This window comes from Mangifera indica, chromosome 3, assembly GCF_011075055.1.
Source record: "Mangifera indica cultivar Alphonso chromosome 3, CATAS_Mindica_2.1, whole genome shotgun sequence".
NCBI lineage: Eukaryota > Viridiplantae > Streptophyta > Magnoliopsida > Sapindales > Anacardiaceae > Mangifera > Mangifera indica.
Genome location: NC_058139.1, coordinates 18940855 through 18964448, shown reverse-complemented (window position 1 = coordinate 18964448; position 23594 = coordinate 18940855). Strand labels below are relative to the sequence as shown.

At 36.0% G+C, this 23594-nt stretch overlaps 1 long non-coding RNA gene, 1 other non-coding gene and 2 pseudogenes across 2 annotated transcripts; 1 reads left to right on the top strand and 3 right to left on the bottom strand.

Annotated features, from left to right (window-relative positions):
• Window positions 1–1389: 1389 nt before the first annotated feature.
• LOC123211443 lies at window positions 1390–5446 on the bottom strand. Its single transcript, XR_006501412.1, has 2 exons — window positions 2647–5446; window positions 1390–2486 (listed from the first exon to the last, which is right to left on the bottom strand). It is a non-coding gene; the product is annotated as an uncharacterized LOC123211443 (long non-coding RNA).
• On the bottom strand, window positions 4972–5168 carry LOC123212634. Its single transcript, XR_006501594.1, has one exon. It is a non-coding gene; the product is annotated as a U2 spliceosomal RNA (small nuclear RNA).
• A 4661-nt stretch (window positions 5447–10107) lies between the features above and the next one.
• LOC123211600 lies at window positions 10108–11014 on the top strand (annotated as a pseudogene).
• Window positions 11015–14377: 3363 nt separating this feature from the next.
• Window positions 14378–14558, bottom strand: LOC123212635 (annotated as a pseudogene).
• Window positions 14559–23594: the final 9036 nt, after the last annotated feature.

Sequence of the window (23594 nt, the reverse complement as noted above, 5' to 3'; positions counted from 1 at the left end):
TTGAGATTTTTTTATTGTTCATTAAAAAATTATGTTATAGTTATTTTATATATTCTACACAATTTTAACATGAGATATATTAAATTTTATATAGTCTCAACATTTGTTTTTAATTCTCTACGTCTTCAACCCATTTTTCTACATGTATGATGGTATGCTTGTGTACATATTGAAGATGATGAAATGTAGAGATGACATATATAATTGTTCATATATAACCTTTTGCTAAATTGAAACCATCTTGTGCTATAAAATTCATAATATAATATGTGCATTTAATATGAAATAATTTTTTATCATATGATAAATTCAAATAATTCATCATTAACTCAATTACTTTATTATTTTTTATATTTTCAAATGTAATTGCAAAAATAAAGTTATTTATTTCATATTCATTTAAAATGTTTTTTAATACTTAATAAATTATGACACCGGAATGAGAATATTTTAATGTCTTAATGCAACAACTTTTTTACAAAATTGCAAATCAAAATTAATAGAATGAGCAGTTGTGCAAATGTATCATATGTCTTGATTATAAGTTATTTATAAATAAAAAATTAAAAAAATAACACCATTAAAATTAAATAATTCTTTCATGATCTCTTTCATTTTTATTTCAATTTTATCATAATAAAATATTATAAATTAATTCAATATTAAATAAATTCAGAAATTTGAACATTAAAGATAAATAGATAAATGATATGATATATATATTTTATTTATGTTTACAATTATATAGTGTGTAAATTAATTTATTTATACTATATTATTACTATATTATAAACTTATAATATTTTTTATTATGTAACTACGGTATTCCTCCATCATAAATAAAATATAACTATCATAAATTTTAATAATTGAAAAATAATTTGTATTTAAATTTTTTAATTAAAATTATTTAAAAAAATTTGTTTAAATGTAGCTTTAGGCCTTACAAATTAAATGGGTTAACTTACCCTGAAGGCCTATCACTGTCCAAGGCTAAGACCCAGCCCATGGTTACGATAAATTGAGCCGAAGCTAGCTTGACCCATGGACATGTCGGGGTGGGGTGGGTTTGTATGGAAAATGTTTATTCAAAAAAAAAAAAATCAATGGGCGATGGGCTGCCAGCTTGATGACTCTTGGTCTCAGTAGCTGTTTGGGTGTAGAACGGGAGAGCCGTTCTGCCCCCAGTGGTTCAGCTACCAATTAGAATGCATTTGCGTCAAATTGAGGCATCACTGTGACCATTGTGGCTGACTGTCAAACTCTCTTTAAACAAGTGCTTTTTAACTCATCTCATTCTGTTGTTCTTGACTGACTTGGCTATATGAATTACCAACTTCTTCCACCAGATAAAGATCATGAAATGCTACTCTATACAAAGAATAAAACTATACATATAAACAAATTGTAAAAATTTAACAGTATAAACTGAGGTTCATCTCATTAATGTTACAACACACATTTCAGACCCATTAGAATAACTTCAGCGCTTTGCAGATGGAACAAAGTTGAACATGAGAAATAAGACTACTAACAGCAGCCAGAATGTACAGTTTTTTCAATAAGATCCAGGAAAATTATACCAGAAGACGGATATTGCTAATGGAAGAATGCTAATGAGTGTCATTGTAGCTGCTCTGAGCTGCTAAATTTTACAATTTTTGCTCATTTTGCGGGTCGTTCAATCCATAACATATTGCCATTTAGAATTCAATACGACCGAGACTGTAGGTTGGCCACCATAATTAAATCACCTCTCCAATTCATAAGCCACAGGCTTAAACTGAAATCATCCTATTCTACAGGAAAAGCTTTATCCTGGGCTGTTCCAGGTTGTCTCCATTCGCTGTATCATCTACCAATGCCAAGCCCCTTCCAAAAACAATCATATCCTCAATCTTAAGTTCAGTTCTCACCGAATTAACTGATAATATAGCAGATGTTTTGTTTTTGTTGAAGGTTTTGAATTTTGTTTCGCCTCTGAGAGCGGTAAGCAGCCTGCTGCTTTCTGAAGGTTTGTGTGTAAAATTTTGCTATGGTTGATCCTCTGTCCCCATGCTTTGCTGCACTGAAGATTCTAATTGGACAACAAAGTTCCAATTATACTTAGTTAACTGAAGACTGAATGCACCAGGAACCTCGCTAGCAATGTCAGGCCTGGTCACTCTCCTACCTGCTCGTCACTAGTTCAGTTTATAGTTCGATTAAGCATCTAGCTCACAAACAAGCACAGCTCCTCGCCAACCAGTAAATAACGGACTGTTTCTTCTGGAAGAGCTTGACCTGATAATCATACTCCTCAGAGGGGGACTTGTTTTGCTCCTTGTGCAGCTTAACAACCTGAGACTTCTCAAAGGCTTGAAAGGTGCAAGCTGGAAGTATTCATCCTTGACTTCCAGTTAAGAATCTGATAAATCACTCAATTCATTATCCAAGTCAATTTCATCACCACCATGATCAGTGGGGGGTTTTGGATGAGAACAAAACTGCAATGGTGATGACAAAAGATTTAGAATAGAGGTGCAGTACGATGGAAGACAAAAAGCTTCTTATAATTGAAGGGATCTTAATGAGAAGCAACTAGTAGCACTTTTACCAAATCTATTCTTTTGAAAGGATGGATGGTTGACACTGGATACATCATACCTTGGTTCATCAGAAGCAGACTACCATCTGCTAGGCTGATATCTCCATGGTTGCATGGAATATCTAAGCACCAAAAACCTCAGGCCAAGCGGAGCCCCAGATGGCCCCTCTGGGGGAATCAGAAGCAACAGTCAATAGCATTTTTCTATATTGATGAACCAAGAAAGCTAGTAATTAACCTTAACAATGGAAAATTACTAGAATCTCTAATATGGGTGTCTAATCAGTCAACATAAAGGACAACGTCTGGAGGGAACTCCTTCATAAACTTCTTTATAGATGCTAATATTCTCATGTTGATAACTTGTTCTGTCATAGGAGATCTGAGGCTCAGAGTGCCAAGGATTTTCATCTTAACTCCATCTAGCATTCCATCAATAAGTTTCACAGGGGTAGTTCCAGGTTCAAATGCATCAACACTAGTTTCTCTTAGCCACAAATAGGATTAATGATTGCACTCTTCCCCAGTCCGGTTTTCCCAAGCACCAAAATGTTCAAAGAGAAGTCTAAATCAACATCACGTTCTGCTTCGCACTGCACAGCAACCCTCTTGGCTGATTCAAGGCTAAATACTTCATTGCCATCATTGGAACGCCTCCCCAAAGCTAGAGCCAGTTTGTATGAAACTTGTGCAAAAAGGGAATTCTCTGGAGAATGGCCTACTTTCTGAACAAGTCTCAAGAATTTCACTCTCAAGAGTTGTACCATCTCAATCCTCTTCCTTTCTTCATCACCGAAGTCATCCTTTGATTCATTATTTCTGACATTTGATGGTGCAGCTGAGGAACCTGAGCCAAAGGGATTTTCAGGAGTGAATACTCTGGAAGCAGGGGAGAATGTAGGGCCGCCATGATCTGACTCAGGAGTAGTTGTGACTTTCAAGACGGCAGCCAATGCAGCAAAATCATATAATTCACTGTCTTTACCATTCCTATCAATGTCCACTTCATCCGAGTCCAGGAGGATCTGTCCATCAACTCTCTGTGACTGATCTTGAAAATCCTCTGCTGAACTTCTGAAAATTAATTCTTCAACTTCTTGATAAGAAAGTATTCTCTTTTCTCTTCCTCATCTTTGAACATCATCTTCCACTTCTGGTTTTACTTCATGGTCTAAAGTGGAAATTTGTTTTACATATTCAAAGGAGCCGGAACCATTTAACTTTGACTCTATCACCTTCATTTGTCTGAGGCAAATTACCGTCTAGTAGAGCTAGAATGTAGTTCTGAAACATTATAGTCCACATCCTGAACTTCCCTCCCTTCAAATAAGACCATCTTTGGGTACCACTGAGATGGCTGCCAATGGATCATACCAATGTATCCCATATCAAATACTGGCTAGATCTTTCCAGGTTTTCTTTGTCACCACATTGATCAAAAGGACTTCCACTTCCTAGTACTGGTTTGATTTTTCCTTGCAACTTCAAGTACTGGCCCTTGCTTAAAACTACTTTTAAAAGTTCTTTACCTTCCAGAAAGGACTCAAAGTGAGTCTCCTTTGTATCACTTTGATCTTTATGTTCAATTGATTCATCTGTCACTAGTTTATCAACAGAATCCTCCACTAAACTTGCCTCTCTAGCAGTACTCAAATCTGCATCCTCAATTTATCAACAGAATCCTCCACCAAACCTGCTACTCCAAAAGTACTCAAATTCACATCCTTAATTTATCAAAAGAATCCTCCACCAAACTTGCTTCTCCAAAAGTACTCAAACCCACATCCTCTACTCCAATAAATTTACCCAAATCTGAAGCGTCAACAAACATCACAGGGATCAGTGGCTCAGAAAAAGGCTCCTCTTTCCCCTTCTTCTATATCCATTAACTTCATTCTAAGTGCACTGTCAACTCTCTCAAGATTCCCACTATCAGGAACCGTAGCTAACATATGAAAAGACAACATCTCGCTCTCCTCATCTCCACCAACCAGCTCCTCACGAAAATCATTATCGATAGTCCAAAGGGCAAAAGTTTGCACCCTTGGATTATTCACCACAGCTAAATCAACTACAGAGCCATCATATTCATCCTCTACTATGGATTGTTGAGACAATTCTTCATCAAGGTCAGCCCCCAACCTAAAAGAATAGATGTTTATCGGTAACACAACTTTCCTTTAATTCCTTATCAGGCTGGGTCACAACCACAGAAGCCCTCTCTGCGGAAGTCTCAAACTCCTCATCACTCACAAACCCCTCACTATCACTGCAACCATTTGGCGGCCAATCACCAAATGGTTGTTTCACCAATTAGACATCAATACACATATCTTTCAACTGTCCAAATTGAAATTTCGAACATAAACTTTAAACCTAATTTGGTGGGGTGCGCCAGGCCCTTGCAGTAGTGCAACGCATGGGCGACGCTCGAGAGCCCCGATAGCAAGCTAACCTTAACAGGCACTCCCCCTAAAAAAATAAATTTAATATCATGTGAGCCAATGGCTCACGTATCAGATATTAAACTGATAAGAACAGATACTACACTTGATCTTAGCCAAAAGGCCGAGAAAGGTATGCTTTATTCATTACCTCAACTTCCATTTTATAGCTCACCCGCTTTCTGTCTTCCTTTCCCTTGAGCAATGTGGGACTTCGAAAACTCAGAGCATGGCTGTACCGAAGCTCTGTTACGATCTCTTTGCCATACTTTTATCCCCTGATCACAATGAGGATGCATGAGCCGTTCGATCATTGAAGAATCACCGTGTTTTTCACATGAGAGGTGAAACTCTGTGTGTCAGTTGAGTTCAAACTTGTTTGATAAATAATAATTTTTTATCAATTTATTTTTAATCTTTTATTTTCAATTTTCATCATATTTTGTTGAATTCACGAATTATGTAATATAAATTAAACAATGGAGTTGATTTGTTATAATAAAGATGAGTAATATTATATATATAAATAATGAGTATAAATTTGTTTATAAATAATAATATATTATTATGTGATTGAATGTTATTTTACATAGTAATATGTTACTTATATCCTATTGTGATATATATTGTTTGTATATATAATTTTATTAAATAAATATCTTTTAATATTTATTTAAGTATAAAATAATAGATGCTATGGGTGGATCGGAACTATGCTCTAAACACTTTTTGATTGGAGTTTAGTTTGAATAAAAAATAGTTTGATTTAAGTTTGATTTGAACTCGTCAAGTTAACATTAAAAATAATTAGAGTCTGATTCGAATTAAAATAATTTGCTTCAAGTTTGATTTGAATTTATTGTTTGAATTTATGACTTAAATATGTGACTCAGATTCATGGTTTGAATTCATAACTCACTGACAAAATAACGTCGTTTAACAATTATATAATATAATTAGAATCAAGGTACGAGTTAAGTTCAAACTGAATTAAACCAGCTATCAAGGTCGCAAGCCAAATCAAGTCAAACCTTTTAACTCAAATTCAGTTCAAATTTAAATTAAATAAATTCAAATTGAATTAAATTGAGCTAAGCCAACGTTTGAGCCCAAATCAATTCGGTTTGTGTCTAACACCATGTGAAACTATGTAATAAGAATTCTAAGCCAAAGAGTTAATTTTTTTAACCGTATTGTAAAATTAAATTCCAGAATTTTAACAACTTTTAAACATTGGCTCACATCGTGGCTGACCAAGTTACTGTAAAAATTAACATCACAGTGAGCACAGTGGCTGTCAAACTGTGTGTCAACAAATACGTTTTAACTTGGTCTAATTCTGTCGTTCTTGAATGAGATGGCTACATGAATTACCAGGTACTTCCACCAAATAAAGATCATGAAATGCGTATCTATACAAAATGGGTTCCATCTCATTAATGTTACAGCTCATATTACAAACCCACTAGAATAATCTCAGCCTTTTGCAGGTTTAGAATCATAACATATTGCCATTTAGAATCCAATACGATGCAGAACTAAGACTGTAGGTCGGATACCATAGTTAAGTCACCTCTCCAATTGATAAGCCACAGGCTTAAACTTGAATTGTCCTGTTCTACAGGAATATCTTTATCCTTAAGGTATTGTTCAAGGTTGGCTTCATACGCTGTATCATCTACTAATAGCAAGCCCCTTCCAGCAGCAATCATATCCTCAATTTTAAGTCCAGTTACCACAATTTTACTGAATAAAGTAACTGATAATCCAACAAATGTTATGTTTATTTTGAAGGTTCTGAATTTTGTTTCACTTCTGAGAGTGTAAGCAGCCTGATGCTTTCTAAAGGTTGGTTTTCAAATCCTGCCATGGCTGATCTTTTGTCCCTATGCTTTGCTAAAACTGAGGATTCTAATTGGACAACAAAGTCCCTTTTATCCTTTGTTAATTCAGGACTGAATGCACCAGGAAACCGGCTAGCAATATCAGACCTAGTTATTCTGCCACCTGCTTGTCGCCAGTTCAGTTTATAGTTCGATTAAGCATCTAGCACATGACAATCGCTGGCCCTCACCAACTAGGAAATAACCAATTGTTTCTTCTGGAAGAGCTTGACCCGATAGTCATACTCCTCAAAGAAGGATTTCTTGTGCTTCTTACTCAGTTCAACAACTTGAGACTTCCTCAGAGGCTAGAAAGGTGGAAGCTGGGAGTATTCATCCTTGTCTTCCAGTTTAGAATTTGATCAATCACCCAATTCGTTATCTGAGTCTGTTTCATCACCACCATGATCAGTGGAGGGTTTTGGATGGGAGCAAAACTGCAATGTTGATAACAAAAGAATTAGAATATAAGTGCTGGACAACAGAAGACAAAAAACTTCTTATAATTGAAGGGATCTTGATGTCTTGGCACATTAGTTGCTTCAGATAGTATCTTTAATGAGAAGCAACTAGTAACACTTTTACCAAATCTATTCTTTTGAAAGGATGGATGGTTCTCAATAGAAGACACTGGAGGCATCATACCTGGGTTCATCAGAAGCAGACTGTCATTTGTTTGGCTGATATCTCTCTGGATATCATGGAATATTTGAGGAACAAAAACCTCATAGCTAAGAGGAGAGCCAGATAGTCCCTTTGGGGGATCGGAATCAGCATAAATCAAATACACAATAACATGTTTCCATATCAATGAACCAAGAGACCTAGTAATTAACCTTAACAACAGAAAATTATTAGAATCTGTAGTTTGGGTGTCTAATCGATCAACATAAAAGATAACACAACATTTGGAGGGAACTTATTTATAAAAGCTAATATTCTCTTGTTGATAATTTGTTCTGTCATAGGAGATCTGAGGCTTGGTGTGTCAAGGATATTCATCTTAACTCCATTTATCATTCCATCGATAAATTTCACAGAGGTAGTTCCAGGTTCAAATGCATCAACACTTGTTTTCTTCTCGCCAAAAATAGAATTGATGGTTGCATTGTTTCCTAACCCGGTTTTCCCAGGCACCAAAATGTTTAAAGAAAAGTCTAAATCATTAACCTTCTACTTCACACTGCAAACTGTTAGAACTCATATATCACTCTTGCAGGAAGAATAATCAAAAGAAGAAAATGTCTCTAAAGACACATGGCAATAAGATAAAAGAGCGTGCAACAGAAAACCATCTGCTGACATTATGCACAATAGGCCCACAATTAACAGAGAGGACCATAGGGGTATTCATAGATGAGATGGCATCATAAGATTGGAGGAGGCACTGCAAGGAGGAGGTTGGTAGAGGGGAGAAGAAGAAAATAGAAGAATAAGAAGTGAGGGAGAGACCGAGCCTCTCGAAAGCTGGGGAAAGATTGAGTTGTTGTTGATTCTTGGTGATTATGTTTTCTGTGATTTGCTTTTAATGAAAGTAAATATGCCAAAAAGTTAATTTGAACAATTTATATTTCATTTCTCAAGTGCTCAATACAAGATTTTTGTTTATCTCATTGTTGTTGGTTTTACATTTTACATACAAATATCTATAATTACAACTTGCTTCCATTGCTTGTATTTTGAAACTTGGTTTGGATTTTGGAATCTGAGGTTGGTTTTGTAGTTAAGGAGACTTGTTTCTGTTGGTTTCTAGAGAGACACTCCTGGGTTCCTAACAATTGGTATTAGAGCCTTTGATTTTGCGGATGAAGAGACTTGAACTTATCATCGATGATGAGGGATGATTGAGGTATGTTTGACAATTAACATAATATGAAATCCGAGAAAGATGGGAGAAAAGAATTTGTATCAACTGTGATGGAAAGGAAGACTTAAACCATGATTGTAAACACAAGTTATGGGTTGTCTTTAGGGTGGAGAAAGATGATTTGTATGGAAAGGGTATTCTAATTGAGTTTAATGGAGAGACAAAGAGAAAAGAAGCTGAGTTAGTTGATGTCAGTATTCTAGAGGAAGATTCAACAATTTTTAATGATCTATTCGTTGAAGACAGAGGTTGGAAGGATGAAATGGTTGGCCTCAACGAGTTTCAATTGCTAAAATTCGTTGGTTCATTGGGAGCTTGACTTCGATTGAAAACGGGGAGAGAACGAACAATGCAAGTTAAAGAAAAATGAGAACAAAAAGAAGAAAAAGGAGAGATGAATGGATATGTAGGCCATCACTAGGTTGAAAACGGTTGCAACCATGAAAATAGGGGGAGACGTAGTTGGGAAAAAGGAGAAAGCAAATTTCATAACCCTACCCAACCCAACAGTCCATTTATCCAACCCAAATCCAATTTATTAAACACAAACCCATTACAATTAAAACCAAATCCATTACAACCCACATCTTAAACACCCAATCCAACCCAAACTCAACTAAACCAATACACTACCTATTCTAGTCCAAAAACCTTAACACCAAAAAGCCCAAATTGCAAACTCAATTAATCACACATAACAATTATTCAAGTCTAAGGCCATACCCAAAACCTAATTGGTTCACATTAAACCCAATACCACTTATACCCTAACCCATGCCCACTCTATCACCCTATTTTACCAAAACAAAACACAATTCAATAACACAACCAAACCTAACCCAAATTCACTTAATTATACCTAATCCAATTATTCTAACCATCACAATCCAAACCCAATCAACCCAACCTAACCCAGCTTTCCTAATAATTCCTATTCCACCACACCATTACACCAATGCAAGTTATCGACGCCTTCTTCCTAAAAACCATTCAACCAAAGCAATGTCTATCTTCTCCCATATTAGAATTGATCAACTACGGATGCATTACACCTATAGTTTGTCTCAACCAACTCACACACAAGCAACTCACCAAATTGTTTATGAAGTTATCATTGTTTGCTTCTATAGTTTTCGTATAAGGGGACGAGGTTTAGCATTGCCATTGTCATACTCTGTTAAATTTATATAAGGCATTGTAGATGTTAGTTGTATTTTTGGAATCACAGATAGAGACTTGGATATAGAACCAGACAACTTCAAGAAAATATCAAGTGTTTGCAAACGCCAGTTCAAGAGGGTGGTCTTTATATATCTATTTCGTCCAATGGCATCATCATTAACCTTGAGAGTTATCTTAAAATCGTCCAATCTCATTCTCGGAATTGATTTTACAAAAAAGCAATGAATGGATTGGCAAAATATCATTATATAATCAGAGCCTTCAGACCATTAGAGACACTCCTAATTCATACAAAAATGCAATCTCTACAAGTGTAAAGACGATTGCCTTCTTTGGTGAAGACAACTTGATCCCTTGTTTTGGCCTTGGTGAGACTACAACACATGATCATGAAGTGTTTAGTTTTTGCAATTTTCATGTCCATGGTTTTGAAGAAGTATTATCCTGTTACAAAAAGATAGTTTTGAGATGGCGACTTACAACGCTAATTTCTTCTACAACAGTTATTGAAGTTTCAATTCACATGGTAAAGAAGGGTGGTGGGCAATACCATGTATTGGTTATATTTGTAGATGGCCAGGTTATAATGAGTGTTGATATACTTGTTGAAGATCTTAGCCTACGAGAAAAGAAAACAATCCAATGTATTGTTGATGCAAGTTCATATCCATACTTCATTACTCTTGTTGGTGTTAGGGATGGACCTCAGGAAGCCATGAAGAAATTTGATTGCGAGATCTCCACACGTGAGTTTAATAATTTTCAGAATATTAATTTCATTGTCATTAGGTTAAAACATTCAAGTTCTTTTAAAGAAAAAACAACGTTTGCTATTTGGAGTTGGTTAAAATATATTTGGCTTGTGGTTGATATGTTGAGTAAGATGACTAGTGAGGTAGTGGGGAAGTTGAGGATTGGCAGACTTTATAGGAAGAGTTTAGGGGCTTGTAGCTTTAAATTGTATTCTTTAGGGAAGAATGAAGATAACAAATTTGTGGCAACTTTTTTTAGTGGAAATGATGAAAAAGTTTTTTACTCAAAAAGTTTATAAGCTTGGGCAGTTGTTCAATTTCTTTTAGACCCTATCATTTTACTTTTGCCATTCAATTGGTGGTGGCTTTGTTTATCCAATTAAGGAAAGATAGTTTAAGATTTTGCAATGTGATGGATCTTATGACATTCACTTAGCATCTTCTTTGACAGAGACACATGTTAGACTTATGTCATAGACGTTTGTTCTAGTCTCTTTCCAAAGTATCCTAGTAGTGCAAGTAATATGCAGTTTTTTCATCTCCACCTTAAGGACAAAGTGGTTCTCGTTGGGCGAGGTAATGTTAGAACTCATATATCACTCTTGCAAGAAGAATAATTAAAGGAAGAAAATGTCTCTAAAGACACATGATAGTAAGATAAAGGAGTATGCAACAGAAAACCATCTGCCAACATTATGCATAATAGGTCTAGAATTAATAGAGGAGACCATAGGGGTATTCATTGATGAGGTGGCATCATAAGATTGGAGGAGGCACTGCAAGGAGGAGGTTGGTATAATAGCCGTGGGAAAGAAAGAAAGAGGGGAGAAGAAGAAAATAAAAGAATAGGCAGTAAGGGAAAGACCTAGCCTTTCGAAAGTTGGAGAGAGATTGAGTTACTGTTGATTCTTAGTGATTATGTTTTATGTGATTTGCTTTTAATGAAAGTAAATATGCCAAAAAGTTAATCAGAACAATCTGTATTTCATTTCTCAAGTGCTCAATACAAGATCTTTGTTTATCTCATTGTTGTTAGTTCTACATTTTACATACAAATATTTATAATTACAACTTGCTTCCATTGCTTGTATTTTGAAACTTGGTTGGATTTTAGAATCTGAGGTTGGTTTTGCAGTTAAGGAGACTTGTTTCTACTGGTTTCTAGAGAGAAACTCTTAGATACCTAACACAGACTAACCTTCTTGGCTAATTGAAGGCAAAATACTTCACAGGAATGCCTCCCTAAAGCTATAGAGCTAGTTTGTATGAAACTTATGCAACAAAGGAATTCTCTTATGAATATCATACTTTCTGAGCAAGTCTCAAGAATTTCACACTCAAGAGTTATGTCATCTTTTCTTTGCTGAAGTCGTCGATGCATTATTTCCAACATTTGGTGGTGCAGTTAAGGGACCTAAGCCAGAGGGATATTCAAGAGTGAATTTTCTGGAAGTTGGGGGGATTGTAAGGCTACCATGATCTAACTCAGGACTAGTTGCAACTTTCAAGAACACAACCAATGCAGCAAAATCAAATAAATAACTATTTTTACCATTCCAAAGAGAACCCTAGATCGCCTCTCTAGGGGATTAAAAGCAACATGAGTCAAACACACAAAAGCATTTGGCAAATTGATTAACCAAGAGAGCTAGTAACTAACCTTAATAACAATGGAAAATTACTAGAATATCTGGTATGGATGTTGAATCAATCAACATAAAAGACAACATTTGAAGGGAACTCTTTCGTAAACTTCTTTATAGATGTTAATATTCTCATGTTGATAGGTTGTTCTGTTATAAGAAATCTGAGGCTCGGTTTGTCAAGGATTTTCATCTGAACTCCATCTAGCCAGATGTGGTTCCAGGCTCAAATGCAGGTTTTCTCCTTACCAAAAATAGAATTAATGGGTGCACTTTTCCCCACTTCAGTTTTCTTAAGAACCAAAACGTTCAAACAGAAGTATAAATCATCTTTACCTTCTGCTTCATACTATAGAGGAACCCTCGTGGCTAATTCAAGGCTAATACTAGAGCCAGTTTGTATGAAACTTATGCAACAAGGGAATTCTTTGGCAAATAGCCTACTCTCCAAACAAGTCTCAAGAATTTCACTTTCAAGACTTTTACCATCTTAATCCTCTTCATTTCTTCATCACTGAGGTCTTTTTTTGATAAATCATTTCCAACATTTGGTGGTGCAGCTGAGGAACCTAACTAAAGGGATTTTCAATATTGAATAATCTGGAAGATGGACTTTAAGGCCACAATAATCTAACTCAAAACTAGTTGTGGCTTTCAAGAGGGCAACCAATGCAGTAGGATCAAATAATTCATTGTCTTTACAATGCCTATCAGTGTCCACATCATCATCCAAGTCCAGGAGGAAATGTCCATCAACTCTTTGTGTCTGATCTTGAAAATGCTCTGCTGAACTTCCGAAAATTAATTCTTCAACTTTTTAATCAGAAAGTAAGTTTTTTTCTTTACCTTGTCTTTGAACATCATCTTCTGCTTTTGCTTTTACTTTGTGGTCTAAAGTGGAAGTTTGTTTTACATATTCAAAGTAGCCAGAACTATTGAACTCTAATTCTTGCAACTTATCACCTTTATTCGTCTAAGGTAAATTACCATCTAGTAGAGTTGGAATTTGGTATTGAAATATCAAATCCACATCCTGAACTTTCCTCTCTTCATTGACCGTTTTTGGATAACATTGAGATGGCTGCCAATGGATCATAGGAATGTACACCTATATCAAATACTGGTTTGATTTTACTTTTCAGGTTTTCTATCATCATATTGATAAAAATGATTTATATTTCCTTTTATTAGCTGATTTTTTCCTGCACCTTCAAGTGCTAGCCTTTTCTCAAAATTAACATTAAAAACTTTGAAATCTTCTTTTTTACCTTCCAGAAAGGACTTAAAGTGAGTCTCTTGTGTAACACTATGACCCTTATCTTCAATTGATTAAACTGTACTGGTTCATCAACAAAACCCTCCACCGAACTTGCCTCTTCAGAAGTGCTCTAACCCATATCCTCAATTTTAATAAATATACCCAAATTTGAAGCACCAACAAGCGTCATAGGGGACAATGGCTCAGAAAAAGGCTCTTCTTCCCCTTCTTCTACATCTATTTACTTTTTTCCAGGTGCACTGTCAACTCTCCCAAGATTCTTACTACTAGAAACCTTAACTAACATATAAAAGGAGACCATCTCGTTTTTCCCTCATCTTCTCTTATCACCAACAACCAGCTTCTCAAAAAAAATCATCATACATAGTCAAATGGGCAAAAGGTTTCACCCTATTATTCACCATAACTAAATCAACTACATAGCTATCATATTCATCAATATGGAAGACTAAGATAATTCTTCAACTAAGCCAGCCACAGACCTAGAGAATAGATATTTATCGATCACACCACATTCCTCCAAATTTTCCTTACCTGGGTCACTCACAGGAGCTCTCTCTGAGGTAGTCTCTAGCTCCTCACCATTCACAAACTGCTCAATATCACCACAATTAATCAATTTGGAGCCTAATCACTACAAAATCTTCAGAGGTTTGTAACTTGTTTCACCAGTGCTTATTAATAAATAAAATTACATTGTTTGCAAGGAATTTCAGACAAAATCTTGAAAAACTTTTTTGGTAAGGTGCATCAGGCCCTTGCAGAGCGACGCTTAAGAGCATCGATAGCAAGCTACTGCAACGATAACTCCCCCTGAAAAAAATAATTTAATATATGTGAGCCAATGGCTCACGTATCAGATATTAAACTGATAAGAATAGATATTACACTTGATCTTAGCCAAAAGGCCAAGAAAGGTATGCCTTATACATTACCTAAACTTCCATTTTATAGCTCACTCGTTTTCTCTCTGGCTTTCCCTTTAGCAATGTGGGACTTTGAAAACTCAGAACATGATTGTATGCTCTGTTACGATCTCTTTGACATACTTCTATCCTTTTATCATGGTAAGGATGCATTAGTCGTTTGATCAATGTAGAATCACTGTGTTTTCCAGCTTTTTCATATGTGGAGAAGTATTTCCGAATTATGACTTGTGAACTTTGTGTCAATTAAGTTCAAGCATATATTTAATAAGGGAAAAAGACTATTTTCCACCCAAGTTTTAACCCAATCTCAAAAGTATATTTACGTCTGATGAAAAACCTAAACACCCACCTATCTCTAAATCGCCATTAAATTTTCTATAAATATAGGGGAAAAACCGTTATTTTACTGTTTATATTCAAGTTATATAATTGTATTGCATTTTCCCGTTTCGATTTTAAAAATTAACTTTCACCCTTATACCTAAACGTTGAAAAGTGACTTTCACCCCCCCTCCAAATCCCTAATTTTTTTCGCATTCCCTCTAGCCACTGGTGATGATGTGGCTAGAGGGAGAGTGACGACGCTCATCATCCACTCTGGATGACCCTCGTTGTCTAGTGAAGACAACCCTCATCGTCCAGAATAGACGATGCTTCTAGACAAAAACTCTTCTGTCATCGGTTGACAGTCGTCAGAGAAAGTGGCTGGATTTCAAGGAGAAAAAATGAATTTTTTAAAACTTTAATTCAGGAGAAAAATGTTAGTTTTGCAAATTAAAGGGGGGAAAATGAGAAAAAATTTTAATTATTTAATATTATTAATAAAATAACAAATTTACCGCTTAACCCTAACAGAAAATATGTGGGTATGTCCTAACAGATTAAATTTTAGGTGGGTGTTTGAGTTTTTCATCAGACGTGAATATACTTTTGAGATTAGGCTAAAAATTGGGTGGGGAAATTGTCCTTTTCCCTATTTAATAATGACTTGATAAATAATATCTTTGTATTCACATGCTTAATAATTTATTTCAAAATGAGTTATTTCCACCCAAAATTTATTCTTTTCTCAAGTTTTTATCCATTACCTCTTAAAAACTCAAGTACTCATTCATAAGTTATTAAATCTATTAGTTTTAAGGGTAAAATTATTATTTTACTAACAATATTGAAAATAAACTAAAATTTTATCTCATTTTCTCTTATAAACTCTAAAAACTAACAATTTTACCTCTAGGCTAAGTTTTAAAAACTAAAATTTTTTCCCATAAGGGTTATTTTTCATTCTCCAGTGATATCTCTAACGTCTCTCCCTCTCAACTTTTCTTTTTCCTTCGACGATCTCTTCCTTTGGTCGGTTATCCAAGTTAGGAAGACGAAGCATCATCTTCCTTGATGAAGATGACTATCTTCCATGTCTTCTTTTAGGAAGACAATATTCTTCCCACACAAAGATGAGGAAAATGCTCGTCTTTTTCTAGGAACACAATGCTTCAATTTCCTAGACAAAACTTTTTATCTTCTTAGCTAAAACGGGCAACCAGAAGGAGGGATGTGGAAAAGAGAAAATGTCAAGAGAGAGAGGTTGTCGGAGAGTGAAAAATAGACCCTAGGAGAAAAATGTTACTATTTAAAACTTAGCCTAAATAGGAAATTTTTAGTTTTTAGAGTTTAGGAAAGAAAATAAGATAAAATTTTAATTAGTTAGCTTTTATAATTTATAAGTGGATATTTGAGTTTTGAAAGATAATAGATAAGAATTTGAGAAATAGTAAACTTTGGGTGGGAATAAGTCCTTTGGGTTTTTCAATATTAATAGTATTTTGTTGAATTCATGAATTATGTAATAATACAAATTAGACAATATAGTTGATTGTTACGAATCTCCATTACTAAGAAGGAAAAACTTGATCCTAGATAGAGGTGGCGTTGGGTCAGACCGGTTCTAGCTAGGCCTATAAGGCCATGGGTTAGGTTGAGCCTAAAGCTCATACAATAACAGGTCTTACGGGTCAAATAGCCCATGGAAAGTATAAGACTCACAATCTGACCTTATATACATAAAACCAAATCGAATCTTACAATATCTGGTCGGTTTGTTAATTTTAATAAAAAAATATTTTTATGTTATAATTATTAATTAATTAATTAATTTTTTAAATAATTATAAAAACAGTAACAGGCCGACCCAAATGTCTTATGTCTAAGCCTAAAGCCCAAAATATTACAGTGACAAACCGGGCCTTTATGGGCCAGGCCAACCCATTTGACACCTCCTGAATAATCCATAGGCTAGTTTTTGGTTGGGCTTTAATCGGCCTTCTTAGTCTTCCCGAATCACAACACAAGGTTCACACCCGACATACATTAGCACTAAATTCCCAACCAAAATTTGAAATTAGTGATTGTCGCAGGCACCACCTGACCTCTACCTCTATCAACTGTGATTGGTGTGAGTTGCACCATCTTCTCCGTTCTTACATCACTTACTAGCACCGCCACAATATGACAAAAACCACTATTTTCTTCTCTCATCTCTATTCAGCGCCTTTCACAAAAACTGATATAGCGGAATGTTCACTTGCACTCCAAAATCCTTAAAACGGTTCCAATAAAGCTTGTAATCCCTATAGTATTGCCACCTCAAAACAACATGGTTTCCGAGCATAAACTCGATGAACTTGTTAAAGTTGTCCTAGCTTTTGATAAATTGGAGTAAATTCAGCTCATGGAGATTGAGGATGTTGTAGGAGGCTACACTGGCAATCCGGGTAAATTGTCTGCACTGTCCGTCTTGAAAGTTGGTTTGTGTTTTTGATTGTACAAACAATTTGTAGAAATTTTTTTATATGAACTTGAATCAACCAGGAGGAACAAACATGATGTCACTTATTAACAGTCAAAAGGTTGATCAAAATGCATAGCTCAGTAAACCAGACGGTGTCGTTCTACAGATATAAATTTTATATTATCATTTGCATTGCGTTTTGAATTTTATTTGAATTAGTTTTAATTTGGTTTTAAATGAATTATTGCCGCAGAATAGAAAGACAGTTGATGTGGTTGTATCCAGCTATGAGTTGTTAATTAGTTTTATGGAAGAATCCTTTTAAAAGTGTATGTAACCATTTGGAGACGGAGAAAAAATAAAAATATTGTTCATTGTCTTCCTTATTGGTTCTCTGTAACCTCTACTTTCTTTCTTTAGAATTTCCTTGGTTTTTGTTGTTCTTGTGTGAATTCATATCAGTGTTTACCAAGTGGTATCAGAGTAGTGATCTGAAATATGGTTGATGGTACCCGAAGTCAGGAGTTTCATCGAGAATTATCATAGTTGGTGCAGGAATCAAAGCTTCACTTACAACAATTGTTGAAAGATTCCATTGATGAGATCAAGAACTTGATTGGTGGGTTAAGTGTGCAACAGTCTGAGATTGTCATTAAGCAACAAATGAAGGAGATGACAAGGGAGGGAACATTTTCAAGAGAAGTTGGAGTTTCCGAAATTCAATGGAGATGACTTTGACAATTGGTTTCTTCATGCTGAATATTTTTTTGAAGTGGATGGAACTTCGCCATAGAATCGAATGAAGTTGGCTGCAGTACACTTAGATGGAAGGGCTTTCCAATGGTATCAAGGATTAATTAAGTCTAGAGAAATCCAATCTATAACACGGGAAAAATATGTCCACCTTTTGAGTGCTTGGTTTGGATCTTATGGTTATGATGACCCTTTAGCGGTCCTTTGAAATTTACGACAAACTGGTTCTCCTCAACACTACTTAGATGCATTCGATGAATTACATCCAAGAGCTGGTATCATAGAAGACCAAACCCTAAGTTTCTTTTTATTTGAGTTAGTTGATGTACTTCTGATGCCAGTCCACATGTTCCGACCAAAGAGCCTAGCAGAGGTATATGCTTTGGCTAAACTACAAGAGCTTACAATGTCCGCCATGAAAGAACAACCTAAACCAATCACCAAGCCATTGCTATTAGGAGTAACTCACTTTTACAAGAATTCAATTTTCTCTCAATCACCTCATGCATCAATTTCCACCCCAAACACAAACACAAACACAAAACCAAATTCACAACTAGGCTTGTTACCTACTCCAAATATATTTAAACTGCAAAACACAACCACCACGAAATAACAAACCTTTGACCGGTAAAAAATTTGATGAGAAGAGGGCCAACGGCCTTTGTTTTTGATGCAACAAAAAATACTTTCTCGACTATAGATGTAAGAAGAAACAACTGTATACCCTCCAATTAGAGATTGACATTGGAGAAGAGGAGAAGGCAGACCAGAGTTCAACAGAGAATGAAAGAAGTGAGGAAACCAGTTTAATGCACCTCTCTTTAAATGCGCTCAATGGGGTTGCAGGACCAAGGGTTATAAGGCTGCACAAATTACATTGGAGGAACATATATACATTCTAATTAATTTAGGCAGCACTCATAACTTTTTAGGTGAGAAGACTGCTCTGAAACTAGGTTGTGCAATGGTACCAGTGGAAGGAACCAAGGTTTGGGTGGCTAATGGGCAACATTTATAGTGTAATAAACTATGTAAAAGCTTTACATGAAGAGCTCAAAGACAGGAATTCATGGTAGATGCTTACATTCTTCCACTTGCCAACTACGACTTGATTTTAAGGGTTTAATGGCTAACAACTTTAGGTGATATTTTATGGAATTTCGAAGAGTTATGGATGATGTTTACACAAAAAGGGCAGCACAAGTTGTTATAAGGTCATAGAGATAGTGAGCTACTCTTATTAATAATATTCAGTTACTGAAATTATTGTAGAAGGATCAACAACTAGCATCGGTTCAATTAATTATGCAACCAGGAGAAATGGAGTTGTCTATGATCGATACAACTAGAGAAGTAAGTAATGGAGAATGGCCAGAACTAGAACTGCTTTTGCAACAATTTCGAGATGTTTTCAATGATCAGATGGACAACCTCCCTTACGGACACATGACCACTAGATTATTTTAAAAAATGACGCCAAGCCAATCAACTTGAGACCATACAGACATAACAGCCTGCAAAAAGATATTCTTGAGAAAATGGTGAAGGAAATGCTAGAATCAAGAGTTATCAGACCTTGTAGCAGCCCGTACTCAAGCTCGGTAATGTTAGTAAAGAAAAAGGATGACTCTTAACGCTTATGTATCGACTACAGAAGTCTTAACAAGTCAACTGTAAAAAAAAAAATCTCATTCCACTGGTGGAAGAACTCTTAGATGAGTTGGGAGGGATTGCAATTTTCTCAAAAATTGATCTCAAATCAGGGTATTGGCAGATCAAAATGCATTCGAAATCGATTGAGAAAACCGCATTCCAAACTCATGAGAGACATTATAAGTTTGTTGTCATGCCATTTGGCCTAACTAATGCACCGTCGACATTCCAAGACTTAATGAATTCAGTATTTAAAACTTGTTTAAGGTGGTTCGTCTTAGTGTTTTTCAACGATATGTTGGTTTACAGTAAAAACAAGGCCAAATGACTATTTCCCACCCAAGGTTTAATGTTTTCTCAAGTTTCCACTCTTTAACTATGGAAATACCAAACACCCACCCATGACCGGTTAAATTTAATGAAACCCTAACGGTGGTAAGGGTAAAATCATCATTTTCTCTATAATATTAAAAATAAACTAAAATAGAATCTAATTTTGCCCCCCTAAACTTTAAAAACTAAACTTTTCCCCCAGCCTAAGTTTTAAAAAATCGCAGTTTCACTCAAAGGTTTCGTTTTGAAATCTCCGATGACATCTTCGGCTCTATTGTCGACGACCTCTCCCACCCGAAGCATCCTCTCTTTCCGGTGATCTCTTTCCCCCCATTTGGATACCCGATCGACGTCGGAGAAGCCGTGAAAGATGAAGAACTTCATCAGGGAAGATGAAGTTCTTTGTCTTCCCAGACGAAGACGAAGACGAGACGACTTGTCATCCTCTGGGAAGATGATTTCTCTTCCCAGACGATGTCTCTCTGTGCCAGATGGGTTGGGATGGAGTTGAGGGGGGCCGTCGGTGAAAGAGAAACCGTCGGGAGGGGAAGACGGCCGACGATGGCACCGGAGAAAGTGAAAGGGTTTGGAAATAAACCCTAGGGGGGAAATGCAATCTTTTCAAATTTAGCTTAGGGAAAAAATATTAGTTTTTAAACTTTTAGAGGGGAAAATGAGATTAAAGTTTCAGGGGTTAGGGTTTCGTTAAATTTAACTGGCCATGGGTGGGTGTTTGGTGTTTCCATAGTTAAAGGGTGGAAACTTGAGAAAACATAAAACCTTGGGAGGGAAATAGTCGTTTGGCCTAAAAACAAAGAAGAGCATCTTAAACACTTAAGGAAGGTGTTAGAGCTATTAAGAAAAAATCAGTTGGTTGATAGGAGTAAATGTTCATTTGGATGTGTGGAAATTACTTATTTGAGCCATATAATTTCAGTTGAGGGAGTAAGAACAGACCTTGAAAAAATCAGAGCTGTAGCAAATTGGCCTGTGCCACAAATAGTGAAACAACTATGAGGATTTCTTGGCTTGACGGGATACTACCAAGAGTTTGTACGGGGGTATGGTTATCTAGCCCAGCCACTACTAGAGCAACACTGCTCAAGAGGCATTTGAAAGGCTTAAGGCGGCCATGATTACCACTTCAGTTTTGGCCCTCTTGGATTTCTCAAAAGAATTTTTGATAGAGACTGATGCATGTGGAGATGGAATTGGGGTTGTATTAATGCAAGAGGGACATCCAATCGCATATATTAGCAAAGCTTTATCTCCCAAGAACCAATAACTACTTTCAATATATGGAAAAGAAATGCTCGCTAACCTCTTTTCTGACAAAAAAATGGGAATCCTATCAAGTTAATCATCATTTCACCATAAAAACAGATCATGAGAGTTTGAAACACCTTCTGGAGCAGAGGGTTACCACACTAACTCAACAAGCCTTGATTATAAAACTCATGCAATTTGATTACAATACATCTATAAGAAGGGTAAGGAGAATCTAGTTGTTGATGCCTTATTGCGATTATGTAGAGTGGAAATCAACTGCTTAATCTCTAGTTTGCCACCTTCTGAAATTTTACGTAGGGTGGAAGAAACATGGACTAAAGATGAGTTTCTCCAGTCCATTATCAAGGCAAAACAACAAAATCCCAATAGTTATGAAAATTATTCTTGGAACCACAACAAGCTACGACGAAGAGGAAAATATGTGATAAGACAAAATGCTATTTTATGAAATGATCTCATTGCATTGTTTCACAATTATGCCATGGGTGGCCATTCTAGAATCAATGTCATAACAAGAAAATTAAGCTCAATTGTTTATTGGAAAGGTCTATGGAAAGATGCCAGAAACTTCATCAGGGGGTGTTCTATATGTCAACGATTTAAACCTAAAAATATAACATCCCTAGGTCTCTTACAACCTTTACCTATTCCTACTAGGGTTTTTACAGATATAACAATGGATTTTGTAGAGGGCCTTCCTAAATCGTAAGGTAAGTCTATCATTTTAGTGGTAGTTGATCGGCTCACAAAGTATAGTCATTTTATCAAATTACAACATCCATATTCAGCGGTCATCATAGCTTAAGTCTTCTTAGACAATGTTTACAAATTACATGGGCTGCCAAACACAATCACTAGTGACAGAGGCTTTGTGTTTATTAGTAGGTTTTGGCAGGAGCTATTCAGACTCCAGGGGGTTGGTATACAATTATCAACCGTTTACCATCCACAAATAAACGGTCAGACGAAGGTTGTAAATAGGGGCTTGGAATGCTACCTAAGATGCATGGCTGGGGACTCACCTCATACATGGTTTCGGTGGTTATCTCTAGTTGAATTTTGGTATAATACATCTTACCATACTAGCATTAATATGTCACCATTTGAGGCCCTTTTACGGTTATCCACCTTCTATCCATGTTCCCTACTTTCCAAATGATTCAAGAGTTGAGGTTGTAGATGCATTCCTTAGATCAAGGGAAGACACCATTCAGCTCCTAAAAGGGCACCTAGGACATGCCTAACAACGTATGAAATTGACAGTAGATGAGAAAAGAACAGAGAGGCAATTTTCAGTTGGGGATTGGGTCTATCTAAAACTACATCCATACCGTCAACAGACCATGCACCAAGGCCATCCGAAGTTTCAAGCTAAATACTATGGCCCTTTCCAGATACAGGACAGAGTAGGCACCGTAGCATATCGTCTTCAACTACCGTCGGATGCTGACATCCACAATGTCTTTCATGTATCTCAGCTCAAACCTATGTACGCTCAGATACAAGCTTCGTCGACTCTACCACATATGATTCCCCTTCGTGATCGTACCCTTGAGGCTATTCTGGACTGACGAATAGTGAAGCATCACAACATTGCAACTACTCAGGTGCTAGTAAAATAGGAAGGATTTTTGCAGGTTGCCACAACTTGGGAATTTGCAGAAGAAATGAGGTGCCACTTTCCTCATTTCTCCCTTGAGGTCAAGGCAATCAAAAGGGGGAATGTTGATATGAATTTGAATCAACCAGGAGGAACAAACATAACGTCGCATGTTAACGGTCAAGAGGTTGATCAAAATGCATAGCTTAGTAAACCAAACAGTGTCGTTCTACAGCTATAAATATTATATTGTCATTTGCATTGTGTTTTGGATTTTATTTGAATTAGCTTTAATTTGGTTTTAAATAAATTATTGCTGCAGAATAGAAAGGCAGTTGATGTGGCTATATCCAGCTATGAGTTGTTATGAGCTGTTAATTAGTTTTGTAGAAGAATCCCTTTAAAAGTGCATGTAACCATTTGGTGACGGAGAAAAAATAAAAATATTGTTCATTGTCTTCCTTATTGGTTTTTTGTAATCTCTACTTTCTTTCTCTAAAATTTCCTTGGTTCTTGTTGTTCTTGTGTGAATTCATATCAGTGTTTACCATTTTTTCCTGCGAAATTTAGATTCCAAAGAGGAAAACAATAATTTTGAATGCCTTAGA